This window comes from Calidris pugnax, unplaced genomic scaffold (genome assembly GCF_001431845.1).
Source record: "Calidris pugnax isolate Ruff unplaced genomic scaffold, ASM143184v1 scaffold273, whole genome shotgun sequence".
Taxonomy (NCBI): domain Eukaryota; kingdom Metazoa; phylum Chordata; class Aves; order Charadriiformes; family Scolopacidae; genus Calidris; species Calidris pugnax.
Genome location: NW_015094508.1, coordinates 14,031,631 through 14,045,916, shown reverse-complemented (window position 1 = coordinate 14,045,916; position 14,286 = coordinate 14,031,631). Strand labels below are relative to the sequence as shown.

General features: G+C 39.0%; 1 protein-coding gene across 4 annotated transcripts in view; it reads right to left on the bottom strand.

Moving 5' to 3' along the window:
* Positions 1-14,286, bottom strand: part of FGF10 (fibroblast growth factor 10) — a 78,031-nt gene that overhangs the window by 62,311 nt on the left and 1,434 nt on the right. The window lies entirely within an intron of this gene.

Here is a 14,286-nt window from a genome sequence, read left to right as displayed (position 1 = left end):
CTGCTGGTTTTCAGAATGTGCATTTCTAAAAGGACATACTCCCTCCACCTGGTATCTGTAGTGAATACATTACCAGCACTTAAAACATTTATCTTTCATGATAAAACAAACTTATTTCCCAAACTCTTCCAAATGATAGCTTGTGGGTTACCAGCAGCTCCTAGCTTTGCTCATTAAGAACAACTAATTTTCAAACACTGCCAATTTTCTTGACTCCACTGGCTGATGGGCAGTTTTACCAAGAGAAGACACTTACCAACGCCTCTGTCTTTAGACAGAATTGCCTATTGTGTCTTTTTAATCACTTCTGTAGACTTTTCTTCTACTTTCTATAACTAGTGTTAAAGTTGTCATTTAATTCGTCATCTCTGTACATTTACGTTGGAGACATACCCTGCTATACAATATAAACATTATTACACCTTATTTATCAATTACCATTTCTATTAGGAACAGAAATATCATCCTTTCTATTGTGAACACAAAGTAAGACACAGAGCAGAATCATCAGTCCACATTTTTTATGGTGAAATACATTTTAATAAAGAGAAAAGGGAGAAAATCCTCATTTTTAAACTGTCTGCCTCAGTCCCCATCTCTGAAGAAGGGGAAAATAACAGCCATATTTCAAGATTTGGTTAGGTAATATCTGTGGAGATGGAAAAGTCTAACATTGAATAGCAAACCTAAGATCTGTGGCATAATATTTCTACATTTTCTTTAACATGAGAATTTTAACTTCTTGTTACTTTCTTTTTGCTGCAACTCAACAAACTTTCTCCCACTACTTATCAAAAGTAAACACAGAGTTACTGTTCCGAGTATAGATGTATTGCTATAGCAATACAATGTCTGTTGGCCTAACATGGAACTCTGTAATGCTGTCTTATTGTAAAGAGCTCTTACCCAGTTGAAAAGTTCGCCTTACCATATCAGTTATTTCTGTTTGGAGATATTTTAACTTCTTGTTCCTAGTGGAAGCCAATTAGAAATATTAAATAACCTCTTGCCCTAGAGGTTAAACATACATCTGGTCTCCCTATTTAAAATAGAGGTTTATCTCTTGCGTGTTGCTAATGGTAATTTAGAAGGGGAGCAGAAAGGAAAAGAAAAACTTCCTTGCCCTAACACTTGTATATTTTTCTGTTATGAAGGCGGCAGCCTCCATTTCTCATTTGACATATGAAATAGCTCTGCCATAAAACCCTGTATTTTTCAGCTTTGTGTTTAATTGTTGAAGCCAAGAAAAGGAGGTGAAGAAATAAGACAGATCTTACTTGAGCTGACACTGTTTAAAAAGTAGGCTATGGCAAGCATGGCTCTCATTATATTTAAGTGAATTAGTCTGTTTCCTTTAAAAAAGGAGGCGAGGGGAAAGGAGAGATTAACAAGCCACCAAGGGCCTGCTGTAAGATTTTGACACTTTTAGTGGCTTGTGACATATGACTTGTGAGTATCAGCTCTCCTTCAAAATCAGAAAACAAATCTACCATTTGTATAGGAAAAAAAAAAAAAATCAATAGCAAAAGACTCTGCTACAAGGTCATGTTAACTAGGATTCATTAGCAAGGTATTTATTGGAACAGGAGAACAAGATGAGTACTTTAGCTGAGTAAACTCTGAAATTATTATTAGATATCTAGAAGTATCTAACATTTGTCATCCTTTGTTAGGCCAAGCATATGCTATGGTCCTCCTGAAGAAATTAATCTAATGTGTCCAAATACTGCAATAATGACACTGATTTCTACTTATTCTCAAGTTGTTTCACACGATGAGAGCTTTTACATCATAAGCTTAATAGAGTGAGCTCTCAGAGGTGCTCAGAGCAATAGCTGCACAAGGATTACACCTGAAAATTTAAGTGTGCTCTTCAATTACGGGCATTACAGATTCTTCGGAAACTTCATCTTATGCTGTACATTAGGTGCATCACCATGCAATCTACTCTTGCATTGTCAGTATGTCTGTGAGTGTGTAACAGGAGTTTTGCATTAAGAACTTCCACAAAACACATCTATAAGTGAAGAGCTTGTATATATATGTATGTATATATACCCATACATATATATTTATGACTGGGTACTGCAATTCTGAAACTACCATGAAAAAATATTTAGTTGAAAACCAACAATACGAATATTAGAAAATGCCAAACCAAAATTTATTCAAGCACCAATATTATGTTCCCATCCCCATTATAGACCTAATGAGAAGTGTCCAGTAACCTCAGCTATAACTTCTTGTATTAAGCACAAGGTAACAGAAAGTAACTAGATATTTTTAGATACTGGTTTTCCTGCTCATCGTTACAGATACTTCTTGAGTCTGCACTGATGTGTGAATGCACATACTGGTACTCCTCATGTCTGTGACTCCCTTTTTAAGGATTTTAAACTGTGATTGATGTTTGAGCATCCCTGGATAATGAACACTTCCTCCATCTGCACAGTAGCAATTTTTTGGTAGCATTATTGAATTTAATACTTCAGACAGACAGCACTAAGGATCTTCCTGAATATAATCCCTGTAGTTTGTGGTTTTTTTTTTTTTTTTTAAATTTAATTCTGAGCATAGGAATTACTGTGATTCAGTCTGTACTGAAAAGATACATTAGTCTTTGTTATGCCCTGAGTACAGTGAAAACCAGAAAGGTTACATTTTGCTGACCTTTATGGTCTTCTGTGTACATTTATAAAACCAGCAAAACCCAAAAAGGAAGAGATCCACAGAAAAATTATTATAGATATTTTACAATAGTGTTTGTCTCCAAATCCTCATCTTTGCAAAATGTTTCCTGTTTCATAAGCAGAATCAGCTGCAAGCAGCATCCACAAATGCATGTGTGGCAGAACTGAAGGAATAAAGCATGCATGGTGAATTTTGAGCAAATCTGGATAATGCTTTGAGGAATTATTTGGTGTGTGGTCTGAGGCAAGAAGCCACAGAGAGGCGGAAGTTAATCTTATGTACTCCCCAGCTGCAAATACATCTTTTTGAGAGCAGACTGCAGCAGGAGACACAGAAGAAATGACCAAGAGACCAGATTAATACCACATGAGCCAAGTGTCAGCCTCATTATATGTGTTTTCACTAAAGTTGAAAAGACTTTAACTTGGATGGCTGTCATTTCAAACAGAAGTTGTGACATGTAAAAGTAACTGTAATAAATTAAACTGAAAGAATAATGTCTGGGACACTGAAGAGGAAGTATCAATGATAAAAGAAAATAGTAGGAAAAGAAATAAAAATCAAACAAATAATTCTAGTCGCTTAACTCCAACACATAGACAGCATTTCAGAGAAATTCAGTCAGTCCCAAAAATATATAATACGGCCAAATAAAATACCTTTTAGGTGGAGATAATGCTCAAATTTCTTTGATTTATAGGTCTGACAGTAAGGAGAAGAGAGTGAAATTTCAATTATATTTTAAGACTTTAATCATGGAAATTATATATATCTGTGAGCTGAAACATCCTAATGTTCATATATGTAAAGCAAAATAAACTTTGTTGTTGCTCATAACTATAATGTCCATGCAGCACAACCAGATCTAGACCTCATTTTATAGGACAGATCCAATTTGCATCTATACCCATGTTATTTGGTTAGGAGCTATTTGGCCATTAAATTTTGTATTACGCTAGGCAACAAATTTGTTGAGTAATCTTGACAGAGAGCTTGAAAAAGAGCCTATACATTTTTTTTCTTGGGAATCTCATGTTTTTTCTAGTCAGAAGACAAACACTGAAGTCTGCAAGAGTTAAGAAGCAGCCTATTCTTTTGTGTACTGTAAGAGGACAAAACTGCCCTTGATATTCCTTATATACAAACCTTTCTGTAAAAAGAGAATGATTAGCCTCCTGGTAATCCTTTGGTTTTTGTTTGGTTGTGGTGTTTGTTTTTTTTTTTCCTGGCACTTACTACAGTGTTACTGCTGTGTTTCACAAATAAATTGTTTTCATAACACCCTTGCTCATGTAGAAAGTATTACTATCCTCATTCTACAAGCAGCCAAGAGCCAAAGAGATACTAGAGTCAAATACATTTATAAATTTTGGGGCACAATGGATAATAAACGTATATAGGACCTGATATTTCATAATACCCATAATAAGACTTTATGGCACTCCCTATACTCAAAGTTTGGTTCCTGCAGATTATCCTTGTGCCAAATCGTTCAGTCTTCTTCCCCCTCTTTTTAAGCAGATTCCTCCTCTATGTTGCCTGATTGTCAGCAGGTGAAGCACAGGGAACTCAGAAGAGTCCCTAAGCTCCCTTCATATCCAGGGCATCTTCACAGCACATGGTGAAGGGTATGAGCCTTTAGCCTTATGCAATTCTGTCTTGTCTTGATAAAAAAAATATCCATAATGTACATTAGAAGTCTTTTTAAAGTTCACAAACTCTTCTACAAAGAAAGCGGGTGTTGGACCTTTTCTTTCCCGACCAATTTAATTGCAACCTTGATGGAGTAGCAGTGTTGTGAGGTATACCATCCAGCTGAAACACACTGCCTCGTCCAAAGCCCTACAGCAAGGAATTTTACACACCGCATTTACTAACAGTAATCTTCCTATGTCTTCCGTACAGTGATCTTAAAATGTCTTTTAGCAACATCAGCAGGTTCAGTCTTGTAGCTCCTCAATACACAATTGCCATCAGCTTTTAAGCAATCGGCAGTCACTGCTCTTGACTGGTTTATGTAATATGAGAAAAGGAAGTACCAAGGAATACCTAAGTAATATATAGCTGCTACATAGCCTAAATCCCATGGGTTACAGTTACCACTGGAACCAGGTTCCAGGCTGTGTTCCAGTTACCACTCTACATGGCACTTCAAGCAGAGACCCTCGTTAGTATTGTCCTCTCTCCCTGTCCTGCAGTATCCCTCACTGTATGTTGGCAATAGGAAACATCTTCATTGCTAGGATGGATAGAATTGTGAGTCTGCTTGATCTCAGCATCTCCCTCCGCCTTCCTTGGCCTAGGACTTGGGCTGCCCACAAAGCAAATCCCAAGGGAAGCAGCAAAACTGCTTGAATTGAATTCACTTCTGGACCCCAGAAAGGACATAATTTCCATGTGAAACTCACTTTTATAGTAACTTTCTGCTCCAGTTTACACACGATGGTGCCTTAGCCCAGCCCTTTGGCAAAATTACCTACTGCTGAGCCAGCTACACAGTAAGGGTAGTACTGAAGCCACATATGTATTTTTTATGGGAAGAAGTTATCTTTTCAGCGCCTGAAGAGCCAGCTGAGCAACCAGGCCCAGACCTTGAAGCAGTGTAACAAAAAGTGGCCACAGCTCAGCTCACATGGTTAGCTCTAGACTCTTTCTGCTGCTTCTGTGCATGTTATCATTAGGTGTGCAATTATGGGTCCTCAGTGAGAACACAATTTCTGTATTGCAGTTATTAGCACTAGTGTTTTGACAAAGGAAAGGTACCCTGTCATCAGAACATGGGCCAGAGCCCTGCTTTGCTTCCCCTGAGACAGGGGAGAAGGACACAGTGAAGTCAGCTAAGGTTACAGCTCAGAGGAAGGTTTTCATTAGCTTCCTTTCCTGCAAGGGACAGGTGCCACAGGTACTAAGATACCTCATGCAGATGAGAGAGGTACTTCGAAATTGACATGGTTTGCACTTTTAATTTTCACCTCCAAGAAAACTATAGGAAAGAAATAAGTATCTGGGAAACGCACAGAGATCAAATTTTGTTCTCTTGAAGTCAAGAGGCTGCGTCATTGAACATCAGGAACTATAGTATCTCCTAAAACGTCTGGAAATGTATGAAAAGAAGGCACTAAAACTTTAGTCTTATAAAACTCACTTCATATTAAATACAGTTACCCTGTATCCTATTATAGAACATATATTCCCTTGCTCACTTTAGTCAAAGTTACTGAATATATGAACTTGTAACTACATTACTACTTCACATCCTAAAGATAAGCTTACAAAATATGACAATACTTGATAACACTAAACAACAGTCATAAAAATACTCTATTCCACCCTCAAAAGATTAAAACATTTAGAAATTTAGGATATCTTGATGTCCTTCAGGTGTTTCTCATAAAAAATGAGGTGGATGCTACCAGCATAATGAAAAGCTGAAGAAAACCCAACCAAACAAAACCCCAACTTTTTTCTTCTGTAACACAGGTTTGCTCGTGGCTGCTTTAAACAGCTTATTACTTCCAAACCCAAGTTTTCCCACCTTTCTGCTTGCAATTAGTCCATACTGACTTTGAGATTAGGAATAGAGCAGGTTATTAATCCTCTTGAAGAGGGTAATGTGAAGAAGAGAATCCCAGAGCATGTACCAGACAGTATCTATAGAATTCAGTCAGAGAAAGACAATGAAACTGGGAGTGGGAAGAGTCTCTATCCCCATGCTGATTACACACTTTTAGATAAATTCAGCAGGCACCTTAATGGCTTCACATATTCAGGCTGTGAGCAAACTGATGATGCAGTGAGATGAGAGAGGACAATTCAATATCACTGACGGTTCACAGCTGCCAAAAGGGATAAGCCATGCTTCCCCTCTCCCACTCATGACACATGCTGCCCCTATTTCTTTCTTGTCATCCTTCCCAGGGTTGCTCTGGCACTCGTCACACTTCCCATCCCCTTCCTCTAATGCAGGCACAATATCATTGATTTATACTCAGCCTCCACTTAGCACCATGCCTTAATTCCAATTAAACAACATCCTGAATGTTTCCAAAATGCTTCAATGTTCTCTCCCCAACTCCCACACACACTGACTACAGCTGCACAGATGTGCATCAGGAACCTGAAAGGAAACTTAGATTGTCTTTATTTCTATGCAATGTTTGAACCTCTAATATCAGTGGCAGAAGAGGGAAGAGCAATTAGGTTCCTCAGGTCCCCGTATTTTCACTTCTGCTCCCCATGTAGGAAGAATAGTCAGGAACCGCAAAAGCAAATAAGTTAATTGTCCTTCACATATGTTTTCCACCATGAAAGGAGTAGGCATCATATTGCTTTACTAGATCAAGGTTTATGAAAGATATGATCTGATCTTTATTTTTTATATACAATTCTTGAGCATTCATTTTCTAGTATCTGTAACCTTTTCCTCTCTTGCACAATCCCAGAAGTTATGGAAGGGGGTAAGGAATGAAACTTTTTGTTGTAGATTCAACATTTCTTTTTTCCTGAAAGCCAGCCTCAATGTGTGTGAAAATTCCTCTTTAACTGTAGAAGATATACACTACTGACAGATTATTTAGAGGTAAATGTGAAAGGGGACAGGCTAATAATTCTTTAGGCTAACTATAAAATAAGGGAATGCTTTACAGCTGACACTGTGAGTATATCAACCCAGTAATTGGATGCACGTGTTAGTAGCAGTAAAACGGCACTGTCCAGTTGTCCACCTTACATGGGAATCTACTTTGAGTGTATTCTTTGATTTACTGTTGCAATTAGAACTGAATGTTCAAAGAAAGAATACAAGTGACCTAATTTAAAAGCAAAGAGTGCCTTTAAAGCCATTATTTAGCATGTGACCTGGCTCACTTGGAACCATTTCTTTCCCCTGCAACTTCCATTTGTTGCACTGTACTCATGGAGTAGCATAATCAGTTTTAATAATCCACTCAGCTAATGAATTCAGTTTTAATATCCACTCAGTGATTAAAGATTAAGCCACTTCCTCCTCACTCCTACCCTTGAAGATTTTAATTTCTTCATAAACACAAAGAGTTTTCCCAGGCTGACTTTTCAAAACGTGATATAACAGTGTTTCCTGTTGTTTCCTTTGTACTATATTGTAACTAACAGTGATGTTTTACAACAAATTGGCACTAGAAACAGAAGCAATTAATACAGCTAGGAAAGGATCTTTCTACTTAACAAGACTAATGGTTACAAGTACCCTTGACTACTTTTCTGTGTTCAAAACACCTAAGCAATAAAAGGCTGCAAGATATTAAAATATTACATCAAAATAAATTGTCAAAACAAAAGAAGGAGAATTTGTTTGATAAGTACATACAGGTAGACTAGAGGTACTAATATACCTACCAACTGAGAAGTGTACGTGTGCTAACATTAACTAAATGCATCCTCCATTTCTGATCTGATAATTTGGCTTTCATAGCCCAAAGCAAGCAAAGGTTACTTTTCCATGCAGTCTCATCAAGCTGACATTGGTTGTTAATACTGATAAATATTCAAACTATTTGTGCTGTTTGAAGAGGCAAAGAGGTCATTAGATGACAGATTATTAGGATAAGGTAGTTCAGTGTTTTAAAGAGACCATAAGCAATGGTAGTAAGCGTTCAAAATTTGCAAACTGAAGTTTGAACTTGGTGCTGTTTTGGGGAAGAAGTCTGTAACAACGTGATTCAGAGAGCTCCTCAGAAAATTGGGACAACAAACAAACAAAAACAGGTCATGAAAGGAGCATTGTAACAAATCCTGAGTTGACCAAATGATTTCTTAGTTTTGCTGACAATATTTCTATATCCCAAATAGTAACCTTAAGAATAGAAATACACAACTGTTTACAAAGGTACTTTTTTCCTATTCAGAACGTGTCTTGTGAAATATATTGCTTGGACAGAGGTAAAGTCAGGAATCCCACCATGACAGGAGATGTTGCCCTCTGTGCGCATAGGTACCTGCTATTTTTAACTTAAGATACACAGGTTAGCAAGATTTGCTCATAGAAGGGTTCTTCCCTTTTCAAAATCAAAGGCTTTGTGGAATACATAAAAATTCCCCTCTTGCAGGATCTGATCTGACTCCCATTTGAAGTGAAAAGGCCCCTATTCACACATACACAGCTCAAAGACATCTGAAAGTCATCTTAACATGCCTTATTTCAAAACAGAGGATCTTATCCTACAAGTGAATGCATCCAAGATGTTTCAGAAGTGTAAGCACATTCTATAGTGCTCACTCAGCTAACGCCCTCTTCAAGGGAAGCTTTGACCAAGCCACTACCTGAGAACCCTCCCATTAAAACAGCAGCACGGCATTCGTAAGCCTGCATGCCCTTTGGTTTCTTTCTTCTGAGGCTCTAAGAAAAACAAACTTCCAATTGCCCCTAATTCTTTCTTTTTTTTTTTTTTTTTTTTTTTTTTGCAAGTGGCTATAAGTTAGATTTATGAAGACAAAAAGACTTCTTACAACTGTATATTTTGAACAGATTTATGACACGGCTACAGCATCAGCATGGAGGGTCCACAAGGCAGGAATGCAGTAAGGGTAACAGGAGAGTGTCATGTAGATGTTAAATAGTACAATTCTTTCCACATTCATAAATCCTAAGTGCCTAAGCTTGTATACTGCTGGTTATAAATTATGTAACTGAATTCTGCAGAAGAGAAGAAAAAAAAAAAGACTTAAAGCGAGAAATCACCTCTATAAGAACTTACACATTTCATATTAAAGAACCTAAGTTTCAAATTACTTCACTAAAACAATATTATTTCCTATTCTAAGTCTTTTTGATAGGTAAAATAATAAACCAGATCTCTACAGAGAGCAAAACAGCAGAACACATATGCCTACTAATCTGTCTTCAGAAAAACAGAGAAAAGTTTTCACATTAATTTACAAACAGCAACTCATGAGGAGTTGATAACCCCAAACAGCTAGCTTAAAAAATGTTCAGTGGCAAAAGAACATATTTTATCACATATTCTGTTCTGGTTTGAGATTTACAGCTAAGGTTAAGGTACCTACCAAGCTTTATGGTTTTATTACACTTGAGGTATAATCAAGAAACTGAGTATCAAACCTAGTATACTTAATCAAAACACACTGACTGCCATTTTTATGTATATAACTAAATATATAGTACAAATCTGTATTTATATGTCATGTTTTAAGTGCACACACTTAAAACCCTAACAATCAGCATTTCTAGTAATCAAAGCGTTTGTTTACAGTCTTTTGGCCTACAGAATGAGGCTTTCCTGCTATTAGTCACTATGTTGCTAATCTAATTCCACTAAAGCAAAACCAAAGGGACTTCAGCAGATCCTGAAGCTATGTATGAAAGATAATTCCATACTCAAGGGAAAAGCCTGGAATAGGTTAGCTCATGAGAAGTAGCAAATTATTTCATGCTAGCTCCCCCAGTGAACACCCTTTCCCTGCAGTTGCAGTGCCGTTGCACTGTTTGGATTAATCCACTTTGGATGCTCAGAAGGCCAATTAACAGCCTCTCAGCTGCTGTAAGCCTTTCAACTTCGTTTGAGCTGAATTAGCTCATGCAGCTGAGGATGGAGCCCCTTTTTGTCCACCTCCGTGGAGCAGAGGTGACACCAGGCAGTGGCTGTGCCGCCATCTACCGTAGGTTTTGCACAGCACTGCTTGGTCCAAAGCCCGTCGGAATCGCTCCAGCAATTCTTCCCAGTAACATTCAGGCTCAGTGACACGGAATCCACTCCCTAAACACGTACCTAAATAACGGCCTGATCCCGCAATCCTTGCTCAAGGCAGAACTGCCTCCGCATACTGCAAGCTAGCTGCTGCTAATTAAGCATCTCATATTGCGTTACCATTCTTCTGCTTTTGAGATCTGTCCTGTAAATGTAAAGTTTGCGTGCTTCATAGCACTACTAACCATTGCCTTAAAAGTCAATTGAATGTAGCATAACACTCAAAAATATGCTCAAGTTTTCCTGAACCAGCTTATTGCATATCATGTAGCCCAATGTGTGCCATCCATTAAACCAAAGAGATTCACTGTCTTCACGAAAATTTTCCGGGTGCAAGTCAGAAGCTGCACACATGCAGTTATCTCTCCATTTTAATGGCTTAAGCTTCCCTTGGTCATCTCAGATCTCAAGTTATATTGAAATCTTTTGTAATTGCTCTTTGGAGGCTTTTTGATTGCCCCCTCTCCCCCTCAGTAAGTCTCTGGAAAGCAGTCCAGGTCTCCTTATTCATGCATGCAAATGGCTCTATCACGAGCAGGGGCAACGGACTTCACAGCTGTGGTCCTTGTGGGGTGATGTAGCAGTTGCATTTTGAGGACCAACTTCCAGAAATAAGGAACAATAAAACAAAACCTAAAAATTGCCCTGCTAGTGACAGACACCCTCTAGCTATGCCAAACGCTGCAAGCTCCCCCAGCCTCCTGACAGAGCAGTCAGAAGCCACCTCTGCTCCCATTACCCAATAGGTAGAGAAAGGCTGATGGAATAGTTCCAAGCAATCAAGTTGGAAAACATCTGCCAGAGTAAACTTTAATTTAGCGCACTCTACACAATATTTATAGAGCAGATCTATGAATGCTGCTTGAGCCATTTAAAGGCTGGAGACTAAATTCTGTTTTCTGAATGTTTATTCTGACTTTCTCCAACTGTTCTTCTTACTTGACAGTGCTTAGTTGGCAGCGAGCCATGAAAGCTGTTGTCTAATTACACAACATATCATGATCTTACAGCCCTACAGATAAGGCTTTACTGCAGCATAAATGAATTTTAAACATTAGCGTATGAGAAAAAGACAATTAGGCTCCAATTATAATACTTCAAAGCCTTGTGTGTCAATAGTCATTATTATTTAAGAAAGCATGGTTTTGAAAGAGGAACTTATATTAGATATTATATAACCTTTAATGTTAAACAGGCTACAATTTAGTGGGATGGCTGGCTAACCCTTTATGCATGGCAGAAATCTATTCTGATTTCTGAGCACGTACTTTAGCCTGCCTTAAAGATACCATGTATTTCAAGTCATCAGTCCACTGAAGGATTACCACAGCATTATGATGGCACAGCTACATATGAGGTTAGGAGAAGCATAGATTTTGTGAATCTCTTGCAACATTTTGCTACATAAACAGCTTTGAAATAAAGGCATAGTTAATCCATTCTTAAATGGTCTCAAACCACATACTTTTACAGAAAACACAATTTCACATTGCAAACTATAATGACTGTTAAAGAAGAACATACAACTGTTTGACTTATCTTCTGCTAATAAGATCCTAATTGTTTTGTATTTAAAGATGTTTTACGCTAGGTCTGACTTTGTGATGTAAGTGCAGTTAGCAAGTTCCAAGTTTTAAGATGATGGGAGTCCTCTCTTCACTGCACATAAAACTCGAGGGACGGGACGCAGCTATGTGCAATAAAAAGATTGTTTTGCTTTTATATGAAACAAATTGCATTCTCCTCTCTTTCAGTAGATACTATGCAGATGCAACAATAACCACGACATCATCACGACTGCCAATTCTCTTCCTGATGCACTGATTAGAAAACTTGGAAAAAAGAATCACACCCTACAGCTGCATGGGGTAGGTAGTTCTTGCGTGTAGACTGAAAAAGTAGAAAGATGTATTTGTGCATTTCAGTGTATTCTACCACTTCTTGGCAAGATCATGCAGAAGCTCATGCAGACGCGCAACTTAACTCACAGCACAGTTCTGCAGGCTAAGGGGGACTGCTCAGATGAGTAGTTACTGCTCTGAGTACACTGTTGTCAGACTGGGCCCCTTACAGCCTTCTCAGCAGCAATGCTCTACACAGAATGGCTGTTCTCGGAGATGCACACAAAGCTTTCAGCCTCTCATTTTAGGAGAATGATGCTGTCCTCCCCCATAAACTAAGTAACCTAAGAAATACAGTGGTAGAACCTGATTCCACACAAATTCAAAGTGAAGCCTTCATCATAGCTCTGTTTTTCAAGAATTTGGCTTTCTATGAAATACAGAAATGGAGGTGGTAAGATTCAGCTGCTTTGACATCTAAAGCTTTGCAAACATTAAGTGCATGATAAAGTATGAAGTTGCAAGGTGGAGCAAGTGAAGTAGTGACATATGATACAGCAGCCCTCTCCTCCCTGTTTGTAAGCCCATGTTATGGGTGTTTAACAGAAATACAGCTGAATTAACAGAATGTCTATCAGACAGCATGGCAATCTACTGAAGTACTCCACGCTTTACACTTTAGTTAACCAGGGATCTGCTTAAGTCACTTCAGCAAACTTAAAACACTTAAAACAAACAAGATGTTTTAATTTAACAGAATTTATCCCCAGGTTTATCTGGATTTATGTAAAACAACCCAAGAACCAAAACGTGGCTCTCCACCAGCGAAGCAAGTCAGAGAATTTCTTCCAACACTTGCATAACAGGGCTTACTTTTTCAGCATGCTACTATAGCGAGATGTAGTCACTTAAGAGTTACAATGCAATATATTGTGATTTACTACAGTTACTTCAATTTGAGATTGCACAGGCAGCAAAACCGAATAAAGGTTACATTTCTAGCAGTGACAGCCAAAAATACATTACCAGAAGCAAGCTGTTACTAAAAGCCTAATTAGCACTACAAGAAAAGCTTGAAACTCCAAGCCATGGAAACAGCCATATGACTTTTACTTTGAAATAATTTCTTTTTTTAAAATAAATATATAAATAAATAAATAAAAAATACGACAATGAAGTGCGTGTGAGGTCCGTGCGAAGGCAGCCCCAGATGTTTACAATGGAGCGAGTAGCGGTAACAGCGGCACCGGCGGGGCGCACGCCCGGGACGCGGCGGGCACCGGCATCGCCTCACCGCCCGGCACCCCCACGGCGGGCAGCAAACCCAGGAACGACCCCCGCCCGCAGGAGGGGAAAAAACAAACAAACACACAAAGAAAAAAAAAAAAAAAAACAACAACACTTTTGAAAATCCCTCTGTCCTTCGGCCGCGTGCGCTCTCAGTAACAGAGCTGCTGATGCAGAGAGAACTGGCTGGTTACGTGGCACTGGCCTCTCCTTCCTTCGTTAGAAACTGCTAAGAATGTCTTTGGAATTTTTTTTTACACTGAAACTTTCTCAACTGGGCAGCAACGGGAGTTTCCACAGAGGTTTTATGTGATCAGAAGTGACTAAGTTATACGTTCTCTGTGAAAAAAAAAAAACAACAAACCCCCAACCCAACGCTGTTCGGGGCACGGGGAGGAGGGAGCGGGGAGCAGACAGCGCTGGTGCGGGTCGGGGAGAAGAGTGCGTGTGTGTGTGTGTGTGTGTGTGTGTGCGCGCGGGGGAAATCCATGCATTGTTTCCATACAGCGTTCTCGTCAAGGCACTTTAATGACAGGGGATAATGATTTTCAGATTCGGGAGAAAATGCCCCCCCCCCCCCGCCCCCCAAACTCCGCGCCACATCCTTACAAATCCTTCTAATTTGCTCATCGGCCGGGCAGGGGAAACAAACTGTGGCGCGGCGAAGCCATTTGCAAAACAAACGCAGTAAAAGGGGAGCGAGGGGCGGACAGGGGCTGGCGGGG